The sequence below is a fragment of the Cricetulus griseus genome, chromosome 2 (assembly GCF_003668045.3).
Source record: "Cricetulus griseus strain 17A/GY chromosome 2, alternate assembly CriGri-PICRH-1.0, whole genome shotgun sequence".
Classification (NCBI taxonomy): Eukaryota; Metazoa; Chordata; class Mammalia; order Rodentia; family Cricetidae; genus Cricetulus; species Cricetulus griseus.
In genome coordinates this window covers 433,897,512-433,914,650 of record NC_048595.1, presented here as the reverse complement: position 1 = coordinate 433,914,650, position 17,139 = coordinate 433,897,512, and positions in this window count along the sequence as shown.

The window sequence follows — 17,139 nt, the reverse complement described above, 5'->3', positions numbered from 1 at the left end:
TATACATGTACATATTTATGCTTGTACATATTAAGCCTTCTCATCTAAAAATGTAGAAGTGATCCACATCTGCTTGTCAATATTAGAAAATATCCACATCTATCTCTAAGTGTGACTCTAGTGAGAGCAAGGCCAAGGCTCTGTAAGGTCACACAGCTGTTCAGCAGGAGATTCCCTATCCTAGGGGCCAAGTGTGAAACTCAAAACAATTTTGGATGTTCCTTTATTAACCTTGTGGAGTCTGGCAACAGTGTGCAGGGGTAGGATAAGAAGGCTCAGGAAGCATTTGTGTGTGTCGAGGAATGTATGGAAATAAAAACCAGCCAAGAACTTGATTAGCCTTTGTAGGCACTGACCGTGGGATTGCATATCCATGAGACTGAATGTTTGTGCTTCTTGCTAATCAAAAGCACCTGAGTGGGAGAAACACAGAAGTCATTTCCTAATTGAAAACAGTTTAGGAATCCAAATCTTGGAGTTGTTCCACCCTTACCCTCCCCAATAAAGTATGTGAAGCTTTTCCAGCATATGGAATAAAGATTAGATGCATGATAACATCATGCTGGGCTAACTACCAAATATGCTGGGCAGTAAGAGTGCAACTCATCCCTTATTCTGGATTACACAGATATGAGGTCTATCTGGGACTAATTGCTAAAATTGCTGATAATCTGAGCACAGAAAAATCTTACTTAGGATATCTGAGTTTTCAGATACAAATAATGTTCAGTAGCTGCAATACAATTGTGGCCTTTATCTACTAGGTTTCTTCAAACTTTCATATTTTGACAGTACACCAAGAGTGACAAATGCGACAGAGATCTTGCCTTTAAGGGACTTCTTAACCAAAGGCAGACCAAACTGGTTAGCAAACAGGAAATTTGATAGAATGGCTGATGTTGCGGTAGGAAGTAGTGGAGGTCGTACATTAGCTAAACATGATTGCCTCCCAGTGTATTCTGGTATCAGTAGGGTATTTTTTTCATTAAACCTTGAATAAGTGGCTTTATCTCTAATGACTACCTTAACTTTTTAGCAGGGTTCTGCTTGCAAGAACTGAACAGATCAGTGCCCACATTTCTAATTTTTCTGCAAAGTCCACCATGCCAGTTAATTACAAAGCCCTTCTTACCTACTATGCTCCCCAAATTGAGAAAAGCATGTTATCATACAACACAAACTGCAAATCTTTGGACCACCATCAATCCTTGCATTATAATTTAATCACTTACATAATCATTTATGAATATTTTGTTGATTTTATCCATTGCTTTGTCCTCACCCTGAAACAATAAATACAAATGATTGTGTTAATAAACAAGCGTGTCAGTCGTCATATAAACATGACTGAAGATGAGACCTACCTGAAGAAGTTAAGAAAAACCACAATCTAAGAATCTATTCATAGATATAGTAAAAATGTGAATAACTTTGATGTAGAAGAATGAGAACAATATACCACAAATGTACATTATATATACATATACATGTATATACACACACACACACACACACACACACACACACACACACACACATATATATATATATATATATATATATATATATATAATATACTCTGTGAATGCCTCAAGATTTATTGTGTATGCCATTTGACATGCATCAGATGCATCAAAGTCCAACATGGCGAACCAATGTGTTCTTACTGAGGTCACTAACAAGCATGGGTGAGGGAAATCTAAAAGCAGCTATATTAATTACCAAAAGTCCCAGTCCTATTCCATTTTATAACAGCTGCATCCCTGGAGCTCTCTGCACAACCTGAAGCCAGCTCAACAGTTCCCAGATATCCCCTCCCCATAGGTCATCTGGTCAGTATCCCCCCTCAGCAGTTATTCTTTGCCTCTGTAACACTGAGGAGAGGGCCTTACAGCCTCTAGTTTCAGCTTTCCTAGACATGCATGTGAAGTTTATCTCCCAGTCTTAGGAGTTTCACTCTTCCTCCTGGAAAGTATGCTTCAGTTAGGAGAAAACTGCTACTCAACATGGCTTTGCTACAGTTATCTAGGACCCTAGGCCCATGGAAACAAAGAAAGAAAAAGTGTACAGATGAATCTCACAGAACTGTCCTAACCAGGCTGAGATGCAAAGACTAACTAGCCTGTGCAACTTTTGCTCTCAACCAGGAAGCAGGTGTCTGTTACCCAAGGAGGGTGGGTCTCGCTAGTGGTGGTAGCAAATGACAGTGAGGGCCTTAAAAGTTGGGTCATGAATGCTTAATTCCTGAGGAAAGATCTGGGCAGAGGGCATGTCACTCTATACCCCCATCAAGAGCCCCTTTGGACACACATTTATGTCTTCTTCAAAACACACAAACAAGGCCTTTGTATTTCACTGCCTATAATGTGAGGTTTTCTGGCCCAGCTAGGCCCCACCACTGCAGGGGTTACAACTAATAGGGGTCGCCTACCAAATGTCCTGCATATCAGATATTTACATTATGCTTCATAACAGTAGCAAAACTAAAGTTATAAAGTTGTAGTGAAACAATTTTGTGGTTGATGGCCACCACACAATGATGAATTGTATTAAAGGGTCGAAGCATTAGGGAAGTTGGGAAATTAGATTACAGGGAGGTAAGAGAAACATACCTTATTCAACCTTAGTCAGGGAAGAATTATGGGATTAAAGGAATCTTGTATATGTGTGTGCCTGTGTGTGCCTGTGTGTGCGTTTGTGTGTGTGTGTGTGTGTGTGTGTGTGTGTGTGTGTGTGTGTAGACAGAGAGAGAGAGAGAGAGAGAGAGAGAGAGAGAGAGAGTTACAAATCTTAAGATTCCCAATTAGCTTGAATTCATCATTTTCCTATTTCTAGTAAACATAGGTTAAGTACTATCAGAAAATAAGACTCTCTCCAGTTCTGTGCTTTGAAATAACATTTTCATTCTAACAAACCCCTCTATAAATGAGTAACATGATAGAAGCTGATGTTATTTGAGTACAGAAACTAGTCTGCAAGTATGAGCAATATCTGCTCACATTTGTTGATGAAATCTATGAGGGTGGCCCAGCTGTAAGCTTTTATAAATTTTTTTGACAGCAGTCTTATCAGTTTCTCTGATTATTTATGCCTATACTTGAATGACTCATATTCTCCTTCTTTCCTGCTCTGTGAGTCACTTGGAGGGATTTCTGCTGAGTTGGAACATTGTGTGTCAAGGGGCAGGTATCAGGCTGTGTGGACGTGTTGAAGATGACCAAATGAGCACATGAGAATTGTTTGCTCTTTACAGACCCCGACCAAGTTTTATGACAGCTTCAATTTAAAAAAAGAACATAACACAGGCTTTATAGTTCTCAGTATCAACCTCAACTTTTAAAATTTCCAGAGAACAAAACAATTTTGTACCAAATATAGATGGATAAACAGGATGATAAAAAAGTTACAAACATCAGAAGAAGGGATACAGGGGAAACTTCATGCAGCTCATGACAGGTTACTGTTGTTTGTGGATCTTTCTTTAAAGGCCATGTAGGAAATGCAAAGAAAAAAGGAATCATTTAGTATTTCAAAAGATCATTTTCTTATAATGAATCTCAGAGGGAACAAAAAGACTATTTAATAATTGTTTATAAGTGCTAATAAAAATTTTGGTTTGAAATATAACATGATTCCTTTTTTTCCAATACTGCAGTCTTAAATATACATCATTATGTTACTTCACTTTATGTGGGTGTCAACAGGGGCAGGGAAAGCAATGGGTGGAGAAATGGAAAATAGGAGCTGCCAAAAGACAAGATGCCAAGTCTTTACACTGTGATAAAGGTGTGCTTTCTAGAGTTCTGTGTTAAATGCTAGAATTTTGAGCTTTGAGCTTATCTACAGTAGGGTTTCTTAACCTCAGCACTGTTGAAATTGGATTCAGGGCTTCCTTTGTGATGGGAACTAACCTGCGCATGTTGTAGGATGTCTATATAAACCCACTGGATTCCAGCACTCCTTCCCCACTACAGAAGCAAATGCTAACTCAAGATAATGTGAGGCCATCTGGTGAAAAGCCACTCTCTCTGAGAGCCACGGGACTCGGTGGACTGGGTTTGTTATATGGTTGACTCTTGCTCGGTGTGATAGCACACATCCTTTGCCCAGCTTGTCTCCTCAACTCCAAGGGATACCTGAAATTCACTTGACTGTGACTCATGGCAGGTGGACTCTATCAGGTATCCTTTTCAAGTTGTTATTGTAATTAAAGACTTTGCCAGAATTTTAACACTGAACAAATTGTTAAGCATCTTCACAATGTAGGATTAGATTAGTAATGAATACTTCATACTTTAATGTAACAAATGTACTATACAAATCCATCAATGAGAAGCACAATGAGCTGTTTTCTTCCCCAGACTCTGATGTCCTGTGTGGTTCCTCTTTCTTCCTTTCTTTGCCTATAGGGTATTGGTCGCTATCCCCTCCCCCCTCACCAGTGACACATTGCCTCTCAATGTCCTTTTATGACTACATAATACATACAAGACATTGTAGCTCTATATCTCACTTCTGGGCCTCATTTTCCACAATACATAGATGCTGTATAGATGAAAATAGATACAGATAGACAAATGTGTGCCTTTAGTATTCATGCCTTTGTCTTCCTCATGCACATATATGTTCTGTTGAAAGAAAATGAAATGAACCATTTATTTTCATTGCTATTAAAATAACCACAATCTTCTGCTATCTTAAGTAGCCATTCCTCACTATCTTTCCTTATCTTCCAGCAAGTAGAGGAACCCAATGATCTCAGGTTGATTGACTATGTAAAGTTCTCATTACCACTTAAAGCACTCCCATCAAAGCCAGCATCTAACATCCCAATTCAATCATTACCCATTTTTCTTCTTATTAAGATCCAAACATACTGTCCCTCTATTGGACAGCAGCTCTAGGCAAGAAAACAGGTGGTATTGTACCTGGTATTGTACTAGATCAAAGGGGGAAGAGCCACACAGGGATTGAGGTGAAAGATTGACACAGTGCAGAGACACTTTCTTTGGACCACTGGCAACAGTGTCTGGTTTCTCTGCAGTCAAATACTTAGAGAAAGATGTGAAAACTGAATTTTGGGTAAGCAGAATAGAGTAGGTTGACATGCTTGGGGGAGGTACATTGTCTGAACTTGAAGGAAACTGATTAATCATTCTCCAAATTTTACCTTTAACATGATTTTATTGAGCAACACGAGGCCCTTCCCTTTTATAATTACAGACTTAATTCTGGAATTGCATCAATGACTTTATATTATACCCAGCACATCCCAGGGTTTTCTTGTTCTGCATTAATATATTCAAGTACTTGAGGTGTTACTGGCAGCCTCTGCACCATACAAGACTAACTCAACGGGGAAAAATTAAAGGAGTTTAATCACTCCAGACTATGCTTATGATAAGCTAGATCATGACACCTGTTTGGCTAAGATTAGTAGTACTACTCAGGTTTTATTGCATCTTAAATATGATTTCCTTAGAAATGCTGCATGACCTGACTAGAAAAATTTTCCATGTTCAAAATAATAAAGTATATCTGCCACAAAGACATAATTAGGCCAAGGTATGTAGGAGTCCCCACACCTTCCCAGGTGCCGTCAGAGCCAAGCCTGGATCTAATGGTTATTTTATCTTTTCATCAGAAGATTAAGATTATTCTATGAGTGTTCTGTAACTTTGAAGTGCAAAGGGTTGGTTCCCTTAAGAGAAATTAAGAGGAATCTAAATTATCTTCACAAGTAAGCTTTTTGTCTAAAGATTTTACAAATCAACCAAGACATTTATACACTTACACACAGGAATACACACACATCCATACACTTACACACAGGAATACACATCCACAAAATATATGATGGATGGGTATTGATATTCCTATGGACATAACACAGCATTGTTAGAGTGAACTTTAATCAGAAGTTATACTAACCCACATTTTGTATAGTAACACCAACATAAATCATCTAGAATTGCCTGTGCTAGAGGGACAAGCTCATGTCATAATGGAGTGCCCAGCAATAGAGTCTAGCCTGAATGTCCTAGAAATATAAGAAAGGATACCCATAAAGTCTCACCAACATGTCTTCCCAAACAAGGATGACACCATGAGCATGGCAAACTGACCTACACAAAGAAATATAGTTATCCAAGGAAAGATGGGAGAGGAGAGGTGGTCCTCCCCAGGGAAGAGCATACCAACTGTCCAGTGACAAATAGTCAGCCCTAAAACATGCACCTGTATAACATTATATGGGATGAATAGGTTATATTTAAGAAATTATATATGTAAGATATACATGAATATAATAATAATTAGTGAAGTAAGTGGCCATGAATTTGAAGGAAAGTGGGGGGGGGGTATAAGAGTGGTTTGTAAGGGAGAAAAGGGAAGGGGGAAAAGTAGTCATTAAATTGCAATCTCAAAAACTAAAAAAAAAAATTTGAGCAGGGAGTCTCTTTCCCCCTCTCCTTCTCCCCATATCATCATTCATCTTGCAGAGCATTTCACAAGATCATTGTGTATTAACCAACTAAATTTGAACAGGAACTTCTTTTCTCCAAACTTCAAAATTGTGCATCCCAGAGCCTACTATATCTGGATGCCTCACAGCCATCAGTGTGGACTTTCTGAAGCTCTTTATAATGATATTTTCTCATGCTCCCTATAATGGAAGCCAACAAAGATGCTGTCATGGTTACATATACAGAATTTGCTTAATGAGAATAATAAGTAAGCTGACTGTGCTTTGTAAATCGAATGCCAATATTCTGAATATTTTGACAGTTCATCCTTTTCTCAAAGGAAGATTTCAGTCACATAAATTATTGCGTCAGGTTTTCTCCAGTTTCAGGATTGTTCCTTCAGTCCATTTTCCATAGGCTTTCGGGTACCTAACAAAAATATAAAAGTAATAAGTAAATGCCACTCTTCTGATTAAATGCTGAGTTGTGCATGATTTGGTTGTTTTGATTCTGATACATCTATCTAATTCTTGGAGAAAAGCACACACTTCTTTGCCTAATTTTGGCAGTGCCTAATTTACAGAGGGGATTGTTTTATGTTTCCTGTAGCTCGATACACCTAAAAGAGATTTTCATTAATGGAATTGTTTGGAGTTGGAAGATCCATTAAGTCTAGATTTTTTTGAGGTGGAAAGAGCCACCTTTAATCTGGGCCATGTCTTCTTCTGGCAGCCTGTATAAGGACATGGAAGAAGTAAATGCTTGCTGTTTGCCTGCTTGCCATCAGTCTCAGTGGCAAGCTGATTTCCTTTACTATTATTAGTACCTACTTCTTTGAGACTTTGGCATATACTGAAAATCAGTTCACACTGCCTCATAGTCTGAACAACTACTGGATTCTTAGACTTTCCATTGAAAAACAGCCATTGTTGGAGTAGTTGAATCATAATCTGTAAGGCACTCTAATAATATATAATATATATATATATATATATATATATATATATATATCCAATAGAATAATAGAATGAATACTCTCTCTCTCTCTCTCTCTCTCTCTCTCTCTCTCTCTCTCTCTCTCTCTCTCACACACACACACACACACACACACAACACACATATATATATATATATATATATATATATATTCCATCACCTATCAGTTCCATATCTCTAGAGAACTCTGATTAATACATAGACTTAACAGAAGAAAGTAGTTCACTAGAGGCAGGCACTTTAGTTTATATATCCCTGGTTAATATATTGACTTGATGGGTTTTCTTGATTGGTCTCACATCCAGGAGACAAGCTTTGCTGCACTAGAGCTACTCTGCCATACTTACTCCACCATGATGAATGAATCCATGAGCCTAAAACCATAAGCCAAATAGATCCTTCCTCACTTTTAAGTTGATGCTGTCAAATATTTTGTCACAGCAATGGCAATATTTACTAACAGGAGAAAATGGTACCAAGAAGTGGGATTGAGGCTATCATAGACTTGACCTTGTGGTGGGTTCAAAGACCCTTGAAACTGGCCCCAGGAGGAATGTGAAAGAGTTCAGGGCTTTAAATCGCAGAAGCCTGCTATGCTGTGAGGAGAGTTTTATGGGTGATTCTGATGGGAAAGTGAAAGACAAAAGTAATGATAGAAATACTCACAGTAAAGACTGTGTTCTTTAAGTTTCACTGGGGGTAAGGATTGCATTAAGGACCAGACGGCAGACTCTTTGTGTTACACTCTGGCAGAGAATCTAGCTGTGTTCTGCTTATGTCTTGAAATGGGAGTGAGGCTGTATGTAGAAGTAGTGGGCTGAGGAAACTAAAACAGCAAGCAGTGACGTGATTGATATTCATTCCATTTCATCATGATTTCAGGAAGAAGTCAGAGCAAAGAGAAGAATAGAAAGATGGGGAAGCATGGCAGCAAGGACGTACATGTGCGTGTGCAAGCTTCTTTCTCTTTCTGAGTGAGGATGTCTATGGCTACAGATATCATCTGTTGGCATCAGATCAGCTTCTCTGGTTTTTCAATGAGGATTCAGTGCTAGTGGTCCTCAAAGCAATGTCTAGGTCATCAGCTTGGAAACGCTGAGATGTCCATGTTCCTGGACTGAGAGTGTGGTGGTCTCTGTTTAAGAGATGCCTTTGTTGGAATACCTAGACCCTGTCACGTTATTCAATCTACTGAATGCAATTTTATCATATACAAATATACATATATGCATGTTTTATTATACATTTGTATAATAATACATATTCTCTTCTTCTAGAGAACTCTACTACCCTAGTGTCCAAACACTGTGTCATCATCTGTGTTTTGCTATTAAATTCCTTTGAAAGAAATTTCCTATGTTTTGCCACTCTGCCTTGTATGTCAAATTTTATCCATCTTTCCATTTCATCTCACTTTCTACAAAGATATTTAGCTCATATTATTTCTTGTTTAATCTCCAGTTTTGTGTGACTTCATCTTCATTTTAAACATGAATTTCAGTATGTTATAACTTATAACTTAAAAGATATTTGTTATCAGTTACCCTTACAGCATCTAGTCAATAAGTCAATAAATGTCTGCTGACAAAATAAATGTCACAAGTATATGCATTTCTACGTCTTTCTCAGTTGTATAAATGAAATTTACCTTTATTTAAGAAAAAAGTGTGAATGGAAGAGTCTAATAGAGGAGAACATTTTTCCTAGCACTGTAAAATCCTACCATGCTGCAGCTCTTCTAATGCTAGCCCTGGCAAGGAGGCACTTCTAGTGATTTTCCAGTGACTAACATCCTATGCCCTGTGTAAAAGAATCCAAAGGTATCTCTGCTCTACTTGGATATCTGCCAGACATAACCCAAAACAGAATCTCTGCCACACCTACCTGCCTTATCTGGTTTCTAGAGTATGACTTATATCTTTTGGTATTAAAAATGGCTGTAAATGAAAATTTGAAAGGTACATCGAGGGATCTAAGGAATCTATTTTTTAAAGACTTTATTTATTTTATGTAAATGAGCACTCCATTTCCATGTACTCCTTTATTCCAGAAAAGGGCATCAGATCCCAATATAGATGGTTGTGAGCCACTATGCAGTTGCTGGCAATTGAACTCAGGACCTCTGGAAGAGCAGTGAGTGTTCTTAACCACTGAGCCATCTCTCCAGCCCCAGGAATCTATCTATAGTCAGGGCTTTTGTTCTGACAATCAAAAAATCAAAATATCCAATATTCTTTGTGTCAGAATTTTTAAGTTGTATAATTTTAAGTTGTATAAAAGCTAGTATTCATACCAAAGATTATAGTGTATTAATTTATATTGTGAGCATACTTCTTATTACAGAAAATCTATTTATGTATTTATTCATTTAAAAGTGAGTACGAATGCATTCCATTATGTTCATTGTAGCATCCTTTGTTGAACATTGTTCATTATAATAATGTGGCTGAATCTAATGCTATGATTAACATTCAACTGTCTTATTGTTGGATGGAGACTTTCTGTGTGATATTTTGAATATGTAATCAGAGACTGATCCATACTTATGTTTTTTTATTATTCATTTTTTTCTTTTACTATGTCACAATTGTATACAATTGTTGGGAGCCAAAGATCTCAGGGATTGGCATGAAATCCTAAGCCATTCTTAGCCGGCCACATAGTTGTATACTAACCTTCTTATAGCAGCTCCGTAGAACCTCAGCTCAAGAAAAGAAACAACTTGACCCAGTCCTCCACCCACAGGGTTGGTCACCTAGGCAACCCCTTCCTGGACCTCTTACTCATAAACTCTTTACCCTGCCAAACATCCTCTTTTTGTGGTTTCCTAGTATCCTGACTACACTAACACCTGGTTCACAACCCCATATCCTGCTCTGCCGACTAAATAAGCTAGCCTGAGAAAAAGATAAAGTTTGCCACTTGATCAGAATCCTGTCTTGTGGTCGTTCTTTCTGTGTGTCTTGTCCCCATTCCCTGTCCCTGACTCTCTTGCCCCAGGTTGACGTCCTGCAGGTTGGGACTGTGAACTGTGTTCACATTTCTTCCATTACCATAAAAATGACTAGGATCTAGGTCAATTTTATATACCCAAAGTCAAGTGGAAATGATTGAATAAAATATGTTGGTGATGTTCTGACAACAAACAAGAATGAACATGATTATTAATTATGCCATGATTCTAAAATGCCAGCTTTAAAGCCCCCTAATTTCTATTATTTAGGGGCCTGTGAGATGGTAATTGTGAACAAACCAGGTAAGAGCCCTGCTCCCATGGAGTCTTGGAGAAGGAAATAAGACTCTGACTGATGAATGAACTGATGGAAAGAAATGCAGAGAGGTGCAGGGCAACTCTTGAGGCAGAAGAGAAGGACTGAGAGATGGGATTCTCACAAAAGGCTGTGAAGGTGCTTCAAAAGCATTTGGCCAAAAACAACTGAAGAAAGGGTAAAACAACTCCAAATGCACTTGAGATGAAATGAATAGCTGTTAGGATTAGAGCACAGAAACTTCATGATCTCAAACAGGAAATTGTTTTTGGTGTATTGTGTATCAAAGGTTATATGAGTGAATTTTAAGCCAAAGAATGGCATAATCTTATGAAACTATTTTACTGATAACTTAAGAAAACATAGAATGAAAACCCTCCCACCACATGCACCCTCTAAATAGTATCCTAGGATGAACTGACTCCATCAGATTACACTTGAAGTTACAGGAAAGAAAGGAAGAAGGGAATAGATAGAGAAAGAAGGAAAGGAAGGAAGAAAGAGAAAGAGAAAAATAAAGAGGGGTGGGAGAAGATACCTCAGTTCAAAGGAATCTGGGAGTGAAGCATTCCTTCTTATTCCCAGCAGGGAAATTTTAAGTGTTATCTCCCGTTAGAAATGAGGAATACATGTTAAATTTCTTATAATTTCATGAATTTATTCATTCATTGTGTATATTGTTTATTAATGATATAGTTACTTCCTCTTTAGCAGTATTTTTGTCTGATTACAAAATTATACATTGCGCCCATGCGATTAAAATCTAAGAAATGGCAAAACAAATAAATACAAGGTTGGTCACAGTCTTTTGACTCAGGGCGATTAAATTTTATAGCGTCTTCTTATAAGTAAATGGGAGATATAAATCCTGTAATTGAAATGAGAGGAACTCAGTTTCTTGCCTACAGTCCAAGCTATTTATCATCAGTCCAACCCATTTCATACATTCCTAATACCCTCCATCTCAAGATGAAATAAACATATGTATGACTCTAATCTTGAGTGAATTTACACTCAAATGATTACATTATTAAAAGGGCAAGAACAAATAAAGAAAAACTAGATGCTTATTCAATTGAACCCACCAAGCATTGGACCAGTTCTTCACGTTAATCATGGTTTTTTAACGCAAACAATTCACTGGTTGTTTTTCCTATCTGCCTTGTATGAAGTCAAGATTCTATTAATGATCAATGGGGAAGGGCTCAGCTCTTGTTGGGTGGGGCTATCCCTGGGCTGGTGGTCCTGTGTTCTATAAGAAAGCAAGCTGAGCAAGTCATGAAAAGCAAGCCAATAAGCACCTCTCCTCCATGGCCTCTGCATCAGCTCCTGAATCCAGGTTCCAACCCTGTTTGAGTTCCTGTTCTGATTTCCTTCTGTGATGAAATATGATCCGGAAGTATAAGCTAAATAAACAATTTATTCCCCAACTTGTTTTTTTTGGTCATGGTATTTCATCATGGCAGTAGAAATCCCAAGACAAATTGATACCAGCATAGTGGGGTATTGCTGTAACAGACTTTACCATTTTTGGAAGGACTTTATGAAATTTGGGCTAGAAAAACCATTGAGTGTTAAGAGCTCTGTGGGATGTTGTTTAGGAGCTTGAAAGATAATATTAAGAGCAGAAGATGGAGGCCTAGCTTGTGAAGTTTCAGGAGGAAGTTTAAAGACTCTTATCAGGGCCATTGGTTATTTTGAATTAAGATTCTGTGGTTCTGGTTAACTGTGGTTGAAGAAACAGCCATGAATAACAACATACTAAAGCAAAACTATGCTTTGCTAGGATACTTGATGGTGGTCAGCTGGAAATATGAAATTAGGAATATTTAAGAAGAGATGAAGTGAAATCTTCTGGGAAGTGTTTCCTGAGAGTACAGAGCAGCTGTGTTCCAGAGGCTTGTTCATTGAACCACAAAAGGTGTCTGAGCAAAATTTTTGTACCAGACTGGAAACTATGTGTCACTCCTCTTTCCCTAAAGCAGAGCAGGAAAGGCTAAAAAGTTACTGAATGTCCCTAATGTGGAGAGAAGCACTACAGAAGGGAATTCATTTCACATATAACATTAATGTCATATGATATAAACATATGAATATAAACACATGTTTATGAAAAAGAGATATGCTTCAATTAAAGCTATAAGGTGCCTGCTATTGCTTGACAGTCTTTCCTAGCACCTAACTTGCTAAATGGAGTGAGCATAGCAAAGCCTTGAACATGAGAATTCCTGTGAATATGTGGACCTACTTTGTGCATCTGTGTGCTAAGGAGGTGGGCTGTGGAGTCAAACATGATTATGTAGTCTTGAGGTATAATGTTGTTTTCTCTACTTGTTTTGGGGTTTGGCACCACTTTGCTCTAATTTAATACCTGTTGTTCATATTGCTTTGGGGATGGGAATATCTATACTATACCTGTCCACCATGGCGTTTTGGAAGAGGAAACTTGCTTTGATTCCATAGGTTCACAGCTGTAAGTAATTTGCCTGTTTGCATCCCTTGTGTACTTATTGAATATTCATGAGAACCGTTAACAATTAACTATGTGAGTGCTGAATCTTATATGAATTGAGGAAAGATGATTTTAAAAAATAATTACTTATAAAATCATGAATCGTATGAATGACATGAAAATACCCCTGTCAGTCTAAAAAGGACATTAGACTAACTCACATAGCCAGATTCTCAGATCTTACAGCCATTCCAATTCTACCAAAGTGGAGAAGTAGCCTAGAAGGCAAACCAGAGCCAAAAAAAGACATCAGTCTAGACTGACTGAAGGTAAGACAGGCTAATACACACACACACACACACACAGAGAGAGAGAGAGAGAGAGAGAGAGAGAGAGAGAGAGAGAGAGAGAGAGAGCTTTGAATGTAATGCAGGAGTCTCTCTAGCATCTTAGGCAGTTTCACATATGTGCAGTATGAGATTGAGCTTCACGGGATGTGGATCAAGCTGAGTTCTGATGATTAATTGATTAATTTAGCTATAATTCATTACAAATTTCTTCCCCTTTACTTGTCTATTCTGTTGTTTCATTTTCTCTATGTGAATTTCCAAAAAATATTTAGTTGTTACAGATTTTCTGCCCAGTAGTGAGGGCCAAGAATCTCCTATTCAGTGGATTCAAACACTTTTTTAAAAGTAAAATTATTTTATTATTTTATCTATGTGCATGCCTTGTGACCACAGAGGCCATGAGATGTATTGGATACCCTGAAACTGGAGTTTAGGCTGTTGTGAGCTGCCCTGTGGATGCTGAGTATTGAGTAATGTTCCTCTAGAAGAATTGCCAGTCCTCTTAACCCTTGAACCATCTCACCAGTCTGAATCTATGCACCCTTAAACTCCATGTGTACTTTGGGTTTTAGAGGCAAAACTTAAAAGCCTTTCATGGCACTTATGCAATTATGCCACGCCTTCATCCATGACATCATCTTTACAATATGTAGACACCTATGGTACCTCAATACATTAAGTCCATTATATTCCAGAGTCTTTACAGGCCCCAGAATCATCTGAAAATTTCCCACAGGTCTTTGGCAGTTTATTTTTCATACCTCACTTCACCCATTTACACTTAATTAACAATACATTTTAAAGCAGAAAAAAAAAACTGCTATGGGGAATTATCAGAGAATACCAAGCCTAATATTTGCATTTCTTTTTTTTACATATTACCTTGCTTCTTAGTGCTGAATTTCATCACTTCAGGCTCATCATGGCAACGTCTTTGACCAGATTCTCCAGTGCTTTATTTTGTGAAACCATAATATTAATTTAAAAGATGTCACAGGCTTAATTAAAAATGAAGAAAACTTGTTTTGAAGAGTTCAGTTTGCAATCTCCGGGATGAATGGCAATTGCCTTAAAGTGAATAATCCAAATCTTAATTTTTGATTTCATAATTTTCCTGCACTCTTGTCTTTACCTGGATATCCCCCTCCATCATGCACAGTTCCATGCTGCAGGCCACCATTGTACCTCTTGTGGACCATTGGTGCTAGGATGGGTTTGTATACTGCCTACCTCAGTGCTTGAAAATAGGAAGCCTCTTTTGTTCAGTGCAACCACTCAATTTCTGAGATCTTTGGAGAATACTGCTCAAATCTGTTTGTTGGGGGGAACTTATATGTGGGAAATAGAATTGAGCTTGGCATAACAGCCCATGTCCCTAATCCTAGTATTTAGAGGGGTTAATGTACGAAGATGACTATGGCTTCCAGGTTAACATTAACTACTATGCCCACTCCTACCACCATCCAAAAAATCACTGTCACCAAAAAAATGGCACTTGGTTAACTAGTTTCTATGAGGAGATTTCAAATTTGTGTAATGAGAGACGTATCACAGGCTATGAGAATTTAAGGGTAATATATAGCAACTCAAACAATAGAAGGAAGGTCTCAGAACAAATATCCATAGCATCCCCAGGCAAGACCATTGTATAATTAGTCATATCTAAGGATTTATAAATTGTTTCCTGTGGTCAGTATCCTAATATTCTGAATCTTTCTATCATAAGAGGAACTATTTGTATTTACTGATACCAAAAAAGCAGTGAAACCTTTCTATGATCTCTGACTCAAAAGTTTCAAATCCTGGAGAATGAGGGCAGTTGTCAAAGAAAACTTCTTTTGGGAGAGGCCATAAGTTATTACAGCTATTGGAATACTAGCTAACTCTACCACATCTGAGTTTATCACACTTTATGATTCTTAAAATTTTAATCATGTAGATTGTCTTAGTAACACAAACTTCTACCCCAGTATGAATCATACCTATTATGTAAACTCTAAGTGGAGGGAGAGTGTGTCTATTTCTTACTAAGGCTCCTACACCCATTACTGATACCTTTCATGAATTATAAGCATAATTATTCATTAAGGGAATGCATTTTGAACACTAAAAGTCATTCCTAGTTGGTTTAATCTTATTCTCTTTGCTGAGCATAAGGTTTTGTTGAATTTTATGTATTAATCAAACTACTTTAACAATTTTGGTAGTGCAAAGATTCTATAAATATATAAGAATAGGTATAGAAAAATAATTTCCTACATTGTATACCTACACTAGTATTGGACTATAAATGGTAAAGTATCATAAAGGTCTCAAACAGAATTTGTTTTATATAATGAAGGGAGAGATAGACACCACAACCTCAAGGAAAATGTAAATCAGCTGGAATGTTAATTTTATAAGCACACTGATTTTGTTTAGTTTAGTATATTGGGGAATTTTGGTGAGTATTCTTTAGGTCAATGAGTAGTTGTTAGTATATTTATGTGCGGGGTAATTGGATCAGGACTTTTGATAAAGTAGGAGTTAAAAAAAAAAAACAATCCTATCTCCCATTTCTGAAACCTACCATAGATTATGTAAGACAACCCCCCTAAGAAGTAACCATGACAAGGCTTATAACATTAGGGAAGATATTCGAGTATGATACTGGGGGAAAGGATAGAAGCTATTGAGAAATGTGCAACATTTTTCATTGTGGGAAACCTGGCAAAACCTTAATAGTATCATCAGTAATTAAGATCATGAGACAGTAATTTTAAGTAACATTTATGGTACTTTTAAATGTAAACATGTTCTTGTGAAGCAAAGGTATCTTCAAATGGCATATGAATGGCCAATCACAAGGAATTAATTCCATAATATTTTTTCTTTCAATAGTGCTCTTTGCTATAAAGTTCCATGAGTTATATGGATGACACAAAATATGAAAGGATGAGTTCTTCAACTTAGCTCTATGGCTGGAGTGTTATTTCTAGGAGAAACCATATAACTTACAATGTATGGTTTAGAGTGTTTCTATGATTGGCTTTCTAATACTATCTTTATTTTATAGTTCCTTGGGAGACTGTGGGCAAAGGAAAAAAAAAGAGAGAAGAAGCAAGAATTTTTTCTGGTCCTGAATCCAAGGCCGTGATAAATCCAGAATCTCTGAGTATGGGACCCAGAAATCAGCCTTGAAAAGCAAATCTGCCAGTGATGAATGTAATGTTTTTCACAGGTAAAATGTTACCAGACCATGGCAACATTCCCCAAACTTTGCTTCACATGCAAATCATCATCATAGCTTGCTTGCTTTCATGTTCCTCAACCCCCCAGATCACTGGGGACAGAGCTCAAGGTGTCATCTCTAAAAACCTACCACATTATCCATGCCTGAGCTTCCATCTTGATACTGATGCTCAGGAATATCACTTCCAAGGGTTTCCTAAACATAATCAGGGAAGCTAGATGCTCAGTTATGGCTGCTTGAATGGGCAGTCTGTACATTAAAGTGTCAGTGTGTTTTGGAATTTGGAGAAAGGTTTTAAATCTCAGTGTTTATGATTCCAATACTTTTGTTAAGAAGATCTTAAGGAAATGGGCATGTGCAATGAAGTTTTAGAATC